Below are 12,945 nucleotides of genomic sequence, written 5' to 3'. Positions count from 1 at the left end.
GATCAGGTGGTCAGGCTCGGTGACTTGGTTGACACATGTCATCGTATCCCAATTGTGTAGATCTATGCTCATGATTTTGATCACTGGATTGTCTGATCTGATCTATAACGTAGCTGGAATATTGGTCTTGTCTTCTTTTCTGTAGATAAGATCAAATATGAACAAATATGGATATATTTTTTATCTTTTTCTTTTTATTTAAAAAAACATATAAACCGATAAATATGTTTCTTAAGCCGACCGACCGATCGGCTCAACTTTCGGATCATAGTGGCTATGTGGAAGTTCAATTACATGAAATGAAGGTATCCTGGTGCATGTCATCGTATGCCAAGCGAGTGGATTGATCCTCAGAACTGTTCACCAAACTGAACAATGATTTAAACATTTATTTCACAGCTACTTGCCTCGTGGTTTTCTTTAAAGTTGCTTGATGATGTTCTTCCAGTTGTCTTCATCATAGTTGACGCGATAGTAACCATGGTGACGGATATTACCCAGAATCCAACTCGACTCATCGCTCGGGTCCGGTATCGTTACGGTGGTGTCATAAACATCTGAAATGTACATGTGCTACCATCTCGATGATGTCAGCCTTATAAGGAATAATTTTCAAATATGAGAACGTGCACATATTTGTCGATTTTATTAGTAGACATTCAGTCTATTCAATATAAGCATGTTTTGTGTATATAATCACTATGTGTAATCGTGGAGCCCGTTAAACAAAGCGATTTTAGTTTTCAGATGTTCGTGGCAGTTGGCGAAAATAGCCACTGGCCCGCTAGCCCGTGGCTAGTAAAAATCCAGTCGGGCAAGTACATCTCCACAGTCACCCGCCCAACTGGCTCGTGAATTCATGGAGTCATGTTGTAAATATATCACTCTCTCCGACTTATTAAGTTATAATACACTTTTAAATCATGCACGATTATGGCCTGATACAAATGTTCATCATATTAACAGCTTAATGATGAAACCCGTGTGATGCCAACAATATCTTATTCTCATCTATTTTGCAATCTTTGTTTAGTTTCCCATTCAAATTTCGGGTTCGTGAATTATTTTGTGGGCTAGTAGTTTTCAGGCATAGCTAGCTCGACTGGCTAGCATAATTTGGAAACCATTTCGCACACTGGTCTAAGTCCAGGGTCCGATCCACAAAGCGTTCGTAACCTTACGACCTGTCGTAACTCTATTGTTAAGCACAGGCTTACGAATGTCGTAGCCCTACAAACGTTTTGTGGGTCGGGACCAAGGTTGCATCGGTCATAGTATATCATGTGATCCCTTATTTCTTTCCCTCAGTATATAAAGTGTCTGAGTAGGGTATCCATATCAATGTGTGCCATCGTACCTCAGAAGGTTACAACTATACGATAAGCCTAAGCCAGGACTTGTACAACCCGCCATGCACACATGTGCTTCACCGCGGCAGTTAACCCGTTTCACGCAGCTTGTCTTGACAGTAGACAAGGTCAACACCTTGGTGGTCCTCTACAGGCCGTGAAGATCCGGGTTAGATTGGTCTTCAGTTACCCATGCTTGTCGTGTGGTAGGTGTCGCTGACGTGGTTGACATTGTCTAAATAGTCGATTCTGGACCACACAATCCAGTGTTTGATATGATAAGCTTCAAAAATTTCGATTATCCCCACGATCGTTTTCGTCGCCTCTTAAGACAGGGCCCTTGGGGATCTGATCAGGTTTAAATTGATCTTCAGTAACTCATGCTTGCCGGAATCAGGCGCTCATGACGTTGACTATATACAGACCCGTGAAGATCCGCGTTTGAATTGATCTTCAGTAACCCATGCTAGTCATAAGAGGCGACTAACGGGATCGGGTGGTCAGACTCGCTGACTTGGTTGACACATGTCATCGTGTCCCAATTGCGTAGATCGATGTTCATGCTGTTGATCACTGGATTGTGTGGTCCAGGCTCGATTATTTACAGACCGCCGTAAAACAGCTGGAATATTGCTGAGTGCGGCGTTAAGAAATAAACAAACACTTTAATAATTATACATAACACGGCCTTAAAAATGATATTTAAAACGCCGAGACTTGAATTCAAAGAGACTTCAGACACGGAAATATTTGGACGGTGCTGTTGCAAAATTAGAAATATTCAGTGAACATGAACATGGATGAAATGACTCGTTATCTCGCATCTTTTGATTTCACTGCGTTGTTGGTTCGCTGACAAATGCTGTCCTACAGTTGTTGTTATAAAGAGTAAAATGTGTCATCTCCACCTGCCACGATAAACACCACCTATTGATAGATAAACGTCCTTTGAAAAATAGACTACAACAAAGGGTCATGTCGAACACAGCTGTTAGTGTATTCTATGCTATTTTCACGGCGTCCAAATTGAATCAGACTCAGTTTATCTTAGCATTCATTAAAAGTGAATAAATGAGTATGGTTTTACGCCGCTTTTAGCAATATTCCAGCAATATCACTTTAGGGGATACCAGAAATGGGCTTCACACATTGTACCCATGTGGGAATCGAACCCGGGTCATCGGCGTGACGAGCGAACGCTTTAACCACTCGGCTACCCAGCCGTCATTTCACAAGTCCACAAAAAAGTCCAGCTAACGTATTTTTAAAATTGTACCTATCATGGAAATCGAACCCAGGTCCTCGGAGTGACGAACGAACGCTCTAACCACTAGGCTACCCAAATGCCCCAGCTATTATAGTGAAGGGTGATTGTGGTGATAATGCTGGAGATGATACACAGTATTAGCAGCAGCATCTTTCCAGTGCCATCAATCAGGACTTGGGTGAGTTTAGTTTTACGCCGTTTTTAGCAATATTCCAGCACTATCACGGCGTGGGACACCAGACATGTATCGATGTGGTAGGAATCATATAGAAAGAACCATAAAACACTGGTCGAGATATTCCTCTAACAAGGATGTTTACTTCCAGGTTCTGAAATAACAGAATGATACAATGTAGCAACTTATATTTAGCACTTATTATCATGAAACAACATTTGTGAATATCCCATTATATTGAAACTACAGCAATAAGTTCACAATACATGACACTGTCATGCAATGACTGCTCCCAAGTTTCACGCAACTTTGAAAAGTCTAGCAAAACTACAGATAGTAAATTCCATGAATTAACACTGAGCATGTTGACTTAATATTGATTCTAAAACTACAAACTGACTCTAAAATCCTGACATTATAACAGAAATCTGCCATATAGTTACAAAACACAATGTATCAGAGCGCACCATTACCACGAAAATAGGATACAGTTTTGCACGTGACCAAATAATTGAACATTCCTATAATTGCAAAATACTCTGAAAATAGTATAATACACCGCCACAAACATGGATATATTATAAGAGTGACATTTGTACCTGAAGAGTGCATCTCGACCATCTCTGAAACTTCAATATATACTTGCTCTCAACAAACTCCTTTTTGACCATCGCGGGTCACTCATGCGCTCGCTCGCAGTAAACTTTCAACAGCCAGGGAGCATCTATTGTATCAAATGTCAACGACTTAAGCCACTACTACGATGTATCTACAGTCAGAGAACTTAACTACTGGTCAAATAAAGATATTATTCCAAACTAGTACACAAAATGCAAAATACTGCTGCACATTTCCTGACTAGAAACAATTCTGCAAAATATTATGATTACATCAGGGAAAACCAAACAAATTGTAGTCATGACCACACTAAATATACACTATTAGTCTCTAAAACCAAAACAGTTACAACATAATAAGACTGTCTGCATGGTATTCCTTAATACCAATGTACATGATAAAAAATGACAAGCTCTTTATACTGACACACAAATAAAACTAACCATAGCAGAATAATTCAGGTGCAACCTAGCCTTTAGACAACATGTAATATTATTCCAAACAATCCTCGGGGGGGCAACAAAATGAGCATGATAACAAACTGGTCTTATGCTTCCAAGATAAGACAACATCTCTGCACAGAACGCTTGTATACCCCATTCTTGGTGCGAACTTTGACATTTCTGATGATTCCATCCTTACCCGGATACACATCAGTAATTCGAGCAAGGTCCCATTTACCTCTGGGTGCACCATAGTCAACAAGTAACACAATGTCTCCTTCTTGTAACTGTCGGCCTTTTACTTGCCACTTACTTCTCCCCATTAATGTCGGTAGGTATTCTCTCAGGAAACGCTTCCACACTTGCTGAACAAGCATTTGAACATATTCAAATCTCTTATGAAGGTTCCTAGTTTCCTGAAATGGACCCTGAGGGACCTCAGCTGAAGCTCTTCAAGAAGAAAATGATTTGGGGTGAGAGGTTGAAGGTCATTTGGGTCACACCTTGAATAACCCAGTGGTCTGCTGTTGATCAAACATTTAACTTCTGCAAATGCTGTTGACATTTCATTCCAGGTAAGTACCTGATGTCCAATGGCAACTTTCAAGGCTTGCTTTACTTGTTTAATTAAACTCTCATACAGTCCTCCTTGATGTGGGCTTAAAGGAGTTATAAACTGCCACTTGACTCTATGAAGCACTGCAAAATCCTGGATTTGCTTTTTCCCTTCCTCAACCAATGCCCTGAGTTCTCTCTCTGCCCCTACAAATGAGGTACCATTATCAGAGATAATTTTCTGTGGCCATCCATGATTTGCAGCAAAGCGCCGAAGAGCTTGGAGAAATGCTTGTGTTGACAGTCCATCAACAATTTCTAAGTGAATTGTTCTCACATTTGCACATGCAAATATTGAGCCCCAAGCCTTTGTTGTCTTGTTCCTTCCATATTTCAACAAAAATGGTCCAAACAGATCAACACCCGTAACAGTGAATGGAGGGGAAAATGGCATCAGTCTTTCTGGGGGGAGGTCTGACATCAAGGTTGTATGACCAGGTTGTCGAAGCTTTCGACAAATAACACAATTTCTCACTACAGCCTTTGCCAGACTCCTTCCTCGAACAATCCAGTATGTTCTCCGACATTCGCATAATGTCCTCTCTGGTCCTGCATGACCCATTTTCACATGTACATCTTGCATTATCAGTCTGCAAATGTGGTGACCTGCAGGTAACAATATAGGATGGATCTGATCATACTGCAAAGGGGAATGCCGCAATCTGCCTCCCACTCGGATGATACCATTCGCAACAAATGGAGCAAGGTCAATGAAATCCGTTTCCCAGTGAAGCATCCCTGCTTGTACATATTTCACCCAGAACAATTCAGCTGCAGCTACTTCATGACACTGTAGAGATATTTCACACTCAGTCTGCTGTGAGATCTTTCTTACTTTGTCTCGAAGTCTTTGGATGAATCGAAGACAGTAGGCTGTAACCCTCAAGAGACGCTGCCAGCTCGACACATTCTCTGCTTCAATGACTGGTAACACTGGGATACATGAAGCAACAAGCTTACATTTCCTCGTCTCTGAACTGTCTTTCACAACTTCGCTTCATCTGTTGGTTGTATAGGCCATTGCTCAGTTGGCAGTTTCAGGAAAGATGGACCATGAACCCATCTTCCATTTATCTCCTCGACAGATATGCCACGACTCAAGTCATCAGCTGGGTTCAAGGCTGTTGGCACATACTTCCAGTGACTTGCATCCCAAACAGATTGAATCTCCGCAATACGAACACCTACAAAGGCCTTGAATGATATTGAATCAGAGTGTATCCAGTGGAGCACAATCCGAGAGTCAGTCCACAATGTTACATCTGATGGCTTCTCTTTAAATTCAATACAGATTGTCTTGGCAAGCCTTGTGGCAACCAAGGCAGCCATAAGTTCCAACCTTGGTATGGTTGTTTGATGCAGTGGAGCCACTCTCGCCTTGGCAAACACCAATTGTACTTCTGTACCTCTCACAGTTGGCCACAATAGGTATGCTGCCGCTCCATAGGCTCCCATACTTGCATCACCAAACACATGTAGCTCGGAAGAACCGACAGAGTCACATGGCTTCAGGCATCTTACAAATTCAACATGTTCAAGCCTTTTCATCTCTGCAAATAATCCTTGCCATAGTTCACACATCTCGTCAGGTAGGGGGGTCATCCCAGTCCAAGGACTTGTGTCTCCAGACATCTTGCATTGCCATCTTGGCTTTTATAGTGACTGCTGCTGCCAGACCTAGGGGGTCATATAACATTGACATCTTTGACAGCACTATCCTCTTGGTATACTTCTCTGTGCTCAGATCTCTGACAACAAAGCTCATAGTATCCATCACAGGATTCCATCCTAAACCTAAGGTTTTGACCTCCTCACCATCAAGACTAATATCTGTTTCATTCAGCTTTCCTCGCTTCTCCAGTGCAAGCTGTTTGCGAACCTCCTCCAGTGAACAATACCATTCCTTTATCTGGAACTGTCCTGTGGCTAGGATTCTGTCAAGATCATGCATTCTCTTTAAAGCTTCATCAGAAGTTTCACAAGAATGTATTAAGTCATCCATGTATCTGTCTCTCTTCAACACATTTGATGCATCAGGATAATCTTCCTTATGTTGATCTGCCATAAGGAGGACAACATAACTCGCCATGTCAGGTGATGGTTTGTCACCAAATGTGACTCGGAGAAGTCTGTAGACAGTAGGGCATGTGGCTGTTTCCATGTCTCTCCAGAGGAATCTATGAACATGTGTATCACTATCTTTGAGTTTTATCTGTAAATACATCTTGGAAATGTCTCCAACTATGGCAACAGGTTCTTCACGAAACCTAAGAAGAACGCCAAGTAGGTTTCCTATCAACCCTGGACCTTTGTACAAGTAGGAGTTCAGTGACACACCTTGGTACTGACACGCTGGGTCAAACACCACACGAAGGGGTGTGCTTGGTTTATCAGGCCGGTAGACTCCGTGATGAGGAAGATAATACACTGGTCCCTGATCACAATGTGATTTACTCATATCAACTTTCTCAGCCCAGGCATTCTGTTCATATTCATGAATGGCGTCATTGTACATCTTCGCCTTTGCGTCGTCTTTCTGGAGACTGCGTTCCAGAGAACAGAGGCGCTTCTCGGCAAGAAAGTAGTTGTTTGGCAATGATGATGGATCCCTTTTCCATGGAAGACCAATCTCATATCTATCTCCTGCTTGACACAAGATGCTTGCATCAATTCAAGTGCCTTACGATCTTCGGCTGACATAACTTCAGTTGGGCAGTCACAATTGGGAACCTGAATCCCAAGGGTCTCAAAGTCATAAAACTTCTCAAGATTAACTTTGTCAATAAAGTTAACTGAACAGATGGATGATAGACGTTGTGTTTTGTCTGGTCCCATCGCATACCATCCTAGTTTCGTCCGCTTCCCAATTGGTTCAAATGGCAGTCCTTGGCGTACCTCTTCTTCCGCATGCAGGTGACTGTAGTGTACTCCCAATATCAGGTCAATCGGTCCAGCTTTGTGTGGGAAGTCAATATCCTGCAAGTGAGGAAATGAATGTAACCATGGCCTATCCCAAGGGCTGCATACTCAAGACTGTCTTGTCAATCTCATAGGCATCTATCTGGAATTCTTCCCCGCTCTCTAGAGGTGAAACCCAAAACTTTACTCGTCGGCTATTGACATTTTCCAACCTTTCACATCCTACTAATGACAAATGAAGTCTCTCTTGTTTGCCTTGGAGTCCAAGAGCCTTTGCAAAATCCTTTCTTATGACTGTGGTCCCTGCACCACCATCCACTAAGACATTCCCCTTCTCGTGTTCTGCCATTCTGTGCTTTGAACATTACTCTCACTACTGGCAATATGCTATCACAATCCAGAGGTGTCGTGACTGAGCTTGCTATTGGTGGATCCATGTGGAGCAGTTTATGGTGAGTCCTTTTGCAGCCATTTGTAGCACACTGTTTCCTTGACTTGCACTCTCTAGCTAAGTGTCCTCTCACCAGACAACTGAAACATAGTCTGAGATCTTTGACCTTCTGCACACGTTCTGATACAGATGAATCAACAAATGTGGGACACTCAGAAACTCGGTGTTCCTCTTCACACATGTAACACTTTGGTGTTCTCTTTATTTGCTGCTGTGAATATACACCCCTTTTCCTATCCCTAGGGTTTGGAAAATTTGGTTTCCAATCTGTCTTGCCCTTTTCAATGTCACCAAAATCAGGATCAAACTCAACTTTGACCCTTTTTCTCACAAAGTCACTAATATGAGTCACTGAAGGCACTTCACCCTTCTCTCTAAGATCTGTAGCAATAAATTTCCACTTCTCTATGAGGTGTGATGGCAGACGGGTCACAATCTTCCGTAGATTATCATTGGCATTCACATCTGCATAGTAATTTATGCGTTGGAGGGTTCTACAATGCAGTTAATTAGGTCAAGTGAAAAGTCGCAAGGCATCTCTATTATTTCCAGGAATCTTTGGCCTTTGTCAGCTTGTTAATATGTGCACGTGTAATAATGCTTGCCTGACCAAACTGATCTTGTAGAATCTTCAAAGCTGTGGCATACATTGTTCCCTTGAGACCAAGTCAGATATAGCCCTCTCTGCATCACCTGATACATGCATTCTCAGCTGCATCATCCTCATATCATCTGACAGATGAGGTTTATTATGAATATGAATTTTGAACTTCTCAATAAAGTTCACATACTCCAGAGGGTTTCCATCAAACTTCCCTAAGGTAACAGCTGGAATGTCTTTGCTGGCTTCCAACTTAAATAGAGCCTCAGCAATAGACATATTATTCAAATTTGAAGGCAACTCTGTCTCTGTAAACTCAACTAGACCTCCTATCCATGTATCAAATGGCTGGTTCTGTTGTAAAGGGCCTGGCTTCTCAACTGCCGATGACTGTTGTCCAGTATGTGAGCTTTTGCCACTAGACAAACTTGATGGGATATCATCTTTCTCACTGGTGTTAGATTGTGACTGATCCGGTGAATCTGTGGATGTGTCTGTAAGATTTTGTTGATTTGCCCCTGTGTCACCAGAATGACCATCAGCTGATGAATTCTGTTCAGCATTGCTCCCTGAACCCGATGGAGTAGAATGATGAGACTTATTAGCATGATTAGACTTTGTAGTCTTCTGTTTCTGTGATTTACTGTGTGATAGATCTTCCTCTCCATTTTCACTAAGTGAAAGTAAGTAATCTTCAGCCTCTTCCTCAAAGGTGTAGATGTCATTTATTAAATCAGCCTCCCACTGGTCTAACCTGGCAACCTGAGTTTCATCAACATAGGTATAGAGTTCTGCATGTATCTCACAGGCCTTAGTATAGTCTGTACGTAACTCCTCCAGTTCTTTCAACAGTCTTCGTCGACTCACATTCTCTTGAGCAATAGCTTCTTGCACTCTATGGATAGTTCTAGTTATTTTTCCTCGAATACTCTTTCTCTTATTCTTCACCAACTTGATTCTCCTTCAAATATCTTGGGTATGTAGATCATCACCCGTGCCAGTATCATCAGGTGATGGTGAACTCATGATTCTCTCTAGCTACCAAGCTGAACACTGTACTTTACTCTTCAGAAAATTGGTAGGAATCATATAGAAAGAACCATAAAACACTGGTCGAGATATTCCTCTAACAAGGATGTTTACTTCCAGGTTCTGAAATAACAGAATGATACAATGTAGCAACTTATATTTAGCACTTATTATCATGAAACAACATTTGTGAATATCCCATTATATTGAAACTACAGCAATAAGTTCACAATACATGACACTGTCATGCAATGACTGCTCCCAAGTTTCACGCAACTTTGAAAAAGTCTAGCAAAACTACAGATAGTAAATTCCATGAATTAACACTGAGCATGTTGACTTAATATTGATTCTAAAACTACAAACTGACTCTAAAATCCTGACATTATAACAGAAATCTGCCATATAGTTACAAAACACAATGTATCAGAGCGCACCATTACCACGAAATAGGATACAGTTTTTGCACGTGACCAAATAATTGAACATTCCTATAATTGCAAAATACTCTGAAAATAGTATAATACACCGCCACAAACATGGATATATTATAAGAGTGACATTTGTACCTGAAGAGTGCATCTCGACCATCTCTGAAACTTCAATATATACTTGCTCTCAACAAACTCCTTTTGACCATCGCGGGTCACTCATGCGCTCGCTCGCAGTAAACTTTCAACAGCCAGGGAGCATCTATTGTATCAAATGTCAACGACTTAAGCCACTACTACGATGTATCTACAGTCAGAGAACTTAACTACTGGTCAAATAAAGATATTATTCCAAACTAGTACACAAAATGCAAAATACTGCTGCACATTTCCTGACTAGAAACAATTCTGCAAAATATTATGATTACATCAGGGAAAACCAAACAAATTGTAGTCATGACCACACTAAATATACACTATTAGTCTCTAAAACCAAAACAGTTACAACATAATAAGACTGTCTGCATGGTATTCCTTAATACCAATGTACATGATAAAAATGACAAGCTCTTTATACTGACACACAAATAAAACTAACCATAGCAGAATAATTCAGGTGCAACCTAGCCTTTAGACAACATGTAATATTATTCCAAACAATTTATTAAGAAAAAAGCACGTAAATCTCCAGATCATCATCATCACGCAAGAATCACGGAAATTGACCTGGGGTAAGTGTACATGTACCAACATGCGAGCCCTGCGAGCCTTAAAAGCAGGGCCTTTTATAATTGTACGGAATATAGAGTGTCCGGAATAATGAGGTGTCATATAACGAGATTCCTAAATAGAAAGGGTCTTGAGTATACATGGTAAGTGTAGATGTACCCAAATGATAACCTTGTGAGTTCTTAAAACAGTTTTTATTGTACGGAATGAAGAGTATCCGGAGTAATCATGTGTGGAATAACGGGGATTCACAATAAACAAGGGTCTTACTTATACGGGGACACATATTTGCCGGGGTCGAAGAGGCAGGGTCAAACAGGAACCTCTCCTGCGTGAGCTGTATCATCTTGGGGCCAGCCCTGGACACGGTGACCACTGGGTAGTTCATCTGTAGCGTCCACGTCTTCATCGTGTCCACCACGAGGGCAGTCTTCTTCTCCTCTTCGGCTTGCTGCAACAGTGAGTGAAGAGAGTTTATTTCCGTTTGTTAGCCATCGGCCCATGTACAAAAAGTATGTACAATTACATATGTATGGCAATTGACAGGTATACGTGTATTATTATTCAACAAGTGCAGATTTACATTTCAGAGTTTTCTGAATAAACTTGGCACATTTAATCAGAATACTCTCATCATGTTAGGTCAATATGTTATGGAATTTACAAATATTTGGTAAAGAATCCCAATTTGGTATATACTTCTTTCTTAAAGAAACATGCATCACATTCAAATATGAAGTGAAACTCATTTCCAATACCATTATTATTACACATTCTACATATTCTATTTATAGTAAAGGTTCTTTTGTCTAACATTACAACGTAAAGGAAGCTCATTTAATCTTAACAAACTTACTTCTTACTTCCCTACTATTAATATTTGATACATAATATTCAACTGTATACAATGATTTAATAAACTTATAATGGTACAAAGTCTCGATGGAAACATTAATATTGCTAAAAATGTTTTGTTATCCACAATCTTCTAATCTCTCTGCTGAAATAACGACAAATAATATGAGATATCTCCAATATCTTGACTAACCCACACACATATCCAAAACCATACATATATTCAACAATAACCTAACACAAGAAGCCTTACGTGTTCCTTCCAATAGAATCTAGATTCTTAATGTAAAGATAACATTGTTTGGGGTAGCGAGTGTCAGGCATTCTTAACAATTTACACCAATATTTCACACATTTCAAGTAATAATCTACATAAATTCCATGTCTCACCACATTCAGCTAAAGCTGCGTTAGTAGATACATGTTTACCTATACCTAAAACATATTTACAAAACTATTATGAAATCTATCAATAACATATCTTTCCTGAAATCCCCACACTTCTGCACCATACAACAAAATTGGTTTAATTTTGGAGTCAAACAATTTAAATAATATATTTTAGCAGGAGTTTTTGTATATTTAATGCTGAAGGCTGCTTAATAACAAGTAAAGGCCTTACTGGCTTTTGATACCAGAGTGTTTGTACACACTGTCCATGACAACCTGAAAGTGGAAAACATAACACCCAGATAGTTATAATACGTTGCTGTTTTTAGAAGTTTTTCCATCAAAACATCATTCTCATAATTTCATGCATAACCCCATTTCGAAATACTAAATATTTCTGTCTTATCTATATTTACTTGTAAGCCCCATGATTTGCAAAATTTACATAAAATATCAATCTTTTCTGTAAAACCAATGACAGTGTCATCGAAAAATACATAAATCATCTGCATACAATAACAGAAGTAGCTCTGAATATTCTGCACCTATAAATATACCTCTTAAGTCTCCATCCTCAATCATAGATTGAACCTCAGCAATGAACATTGAAAATAGAAATGGACTAATTACACACCCCTGCCTAACTCCACTTAAGCTATCAAAGTATTCTGTTATGGTAGTGTTCGATAATCTAACAGATGACTTTATTTTAGAATACATATTTATCAATACTGTAAATAATTTACCATGGACACCTTTATTCATTATTGAATACCAAAATATTGCCTGTTAGCAGAATCAGAAACCTTCTTAAAATCTACATATATACAATATAAACGTTCACCACTTTTAGAGATTTATTTTTCTACAAGACATTGTAATGTAAAATATTATCAGCTGTACAATAACCTTTTCTAAATCCCATACAGGCTTCGGCAACATTGAAAAAATCAGCAAAACGTTTTAGACGTTCATTTATGATAGAGCAGAATATTTTCCCGAAGGTATCCATCAAAAGATATACCCTATAGTTATCAACACAATCGAAACTTCCTTTTTCGTGCAGTGGAACA

At 39.9% G+C, this 12,945-nt stretch overlaps 1 protein-coding gene across 2 annotated transcripts in view; it reads right to left on the bottom strand.

Annotated features, from left to right (window-relative positions):
- LOC124274757 (aminopeptidase N-like) overlaps window positions 1-12,945 on the bottom strand; it is a 96,921-nt gene that overhangs the window by 21,415 nt on the left and 62,561 nt on the right. The gene's annotated exons all lie outside the window — the stretch shown is intronic.

This window comes from Haliotis rubra, unplaced genomic scaffold, assembly GCF_003918875.1.
Source record: "Haliotis rubra isolate DU_JTF1 unplaced genomic scaffold, ASM391887v1 Scf194, whole genome shotgun sequence".
Lineage (NCBI taxonomy): Eukaryota > Metazoa > Mollusca > Gastropoda > Lepetellida > Haliotidae > Haliotis > Haliotis rubra.
Note: the sequence above shows the minus strand (reverse complement) of the source record. Positions and strands in the feature narration are given on the sequence as shown.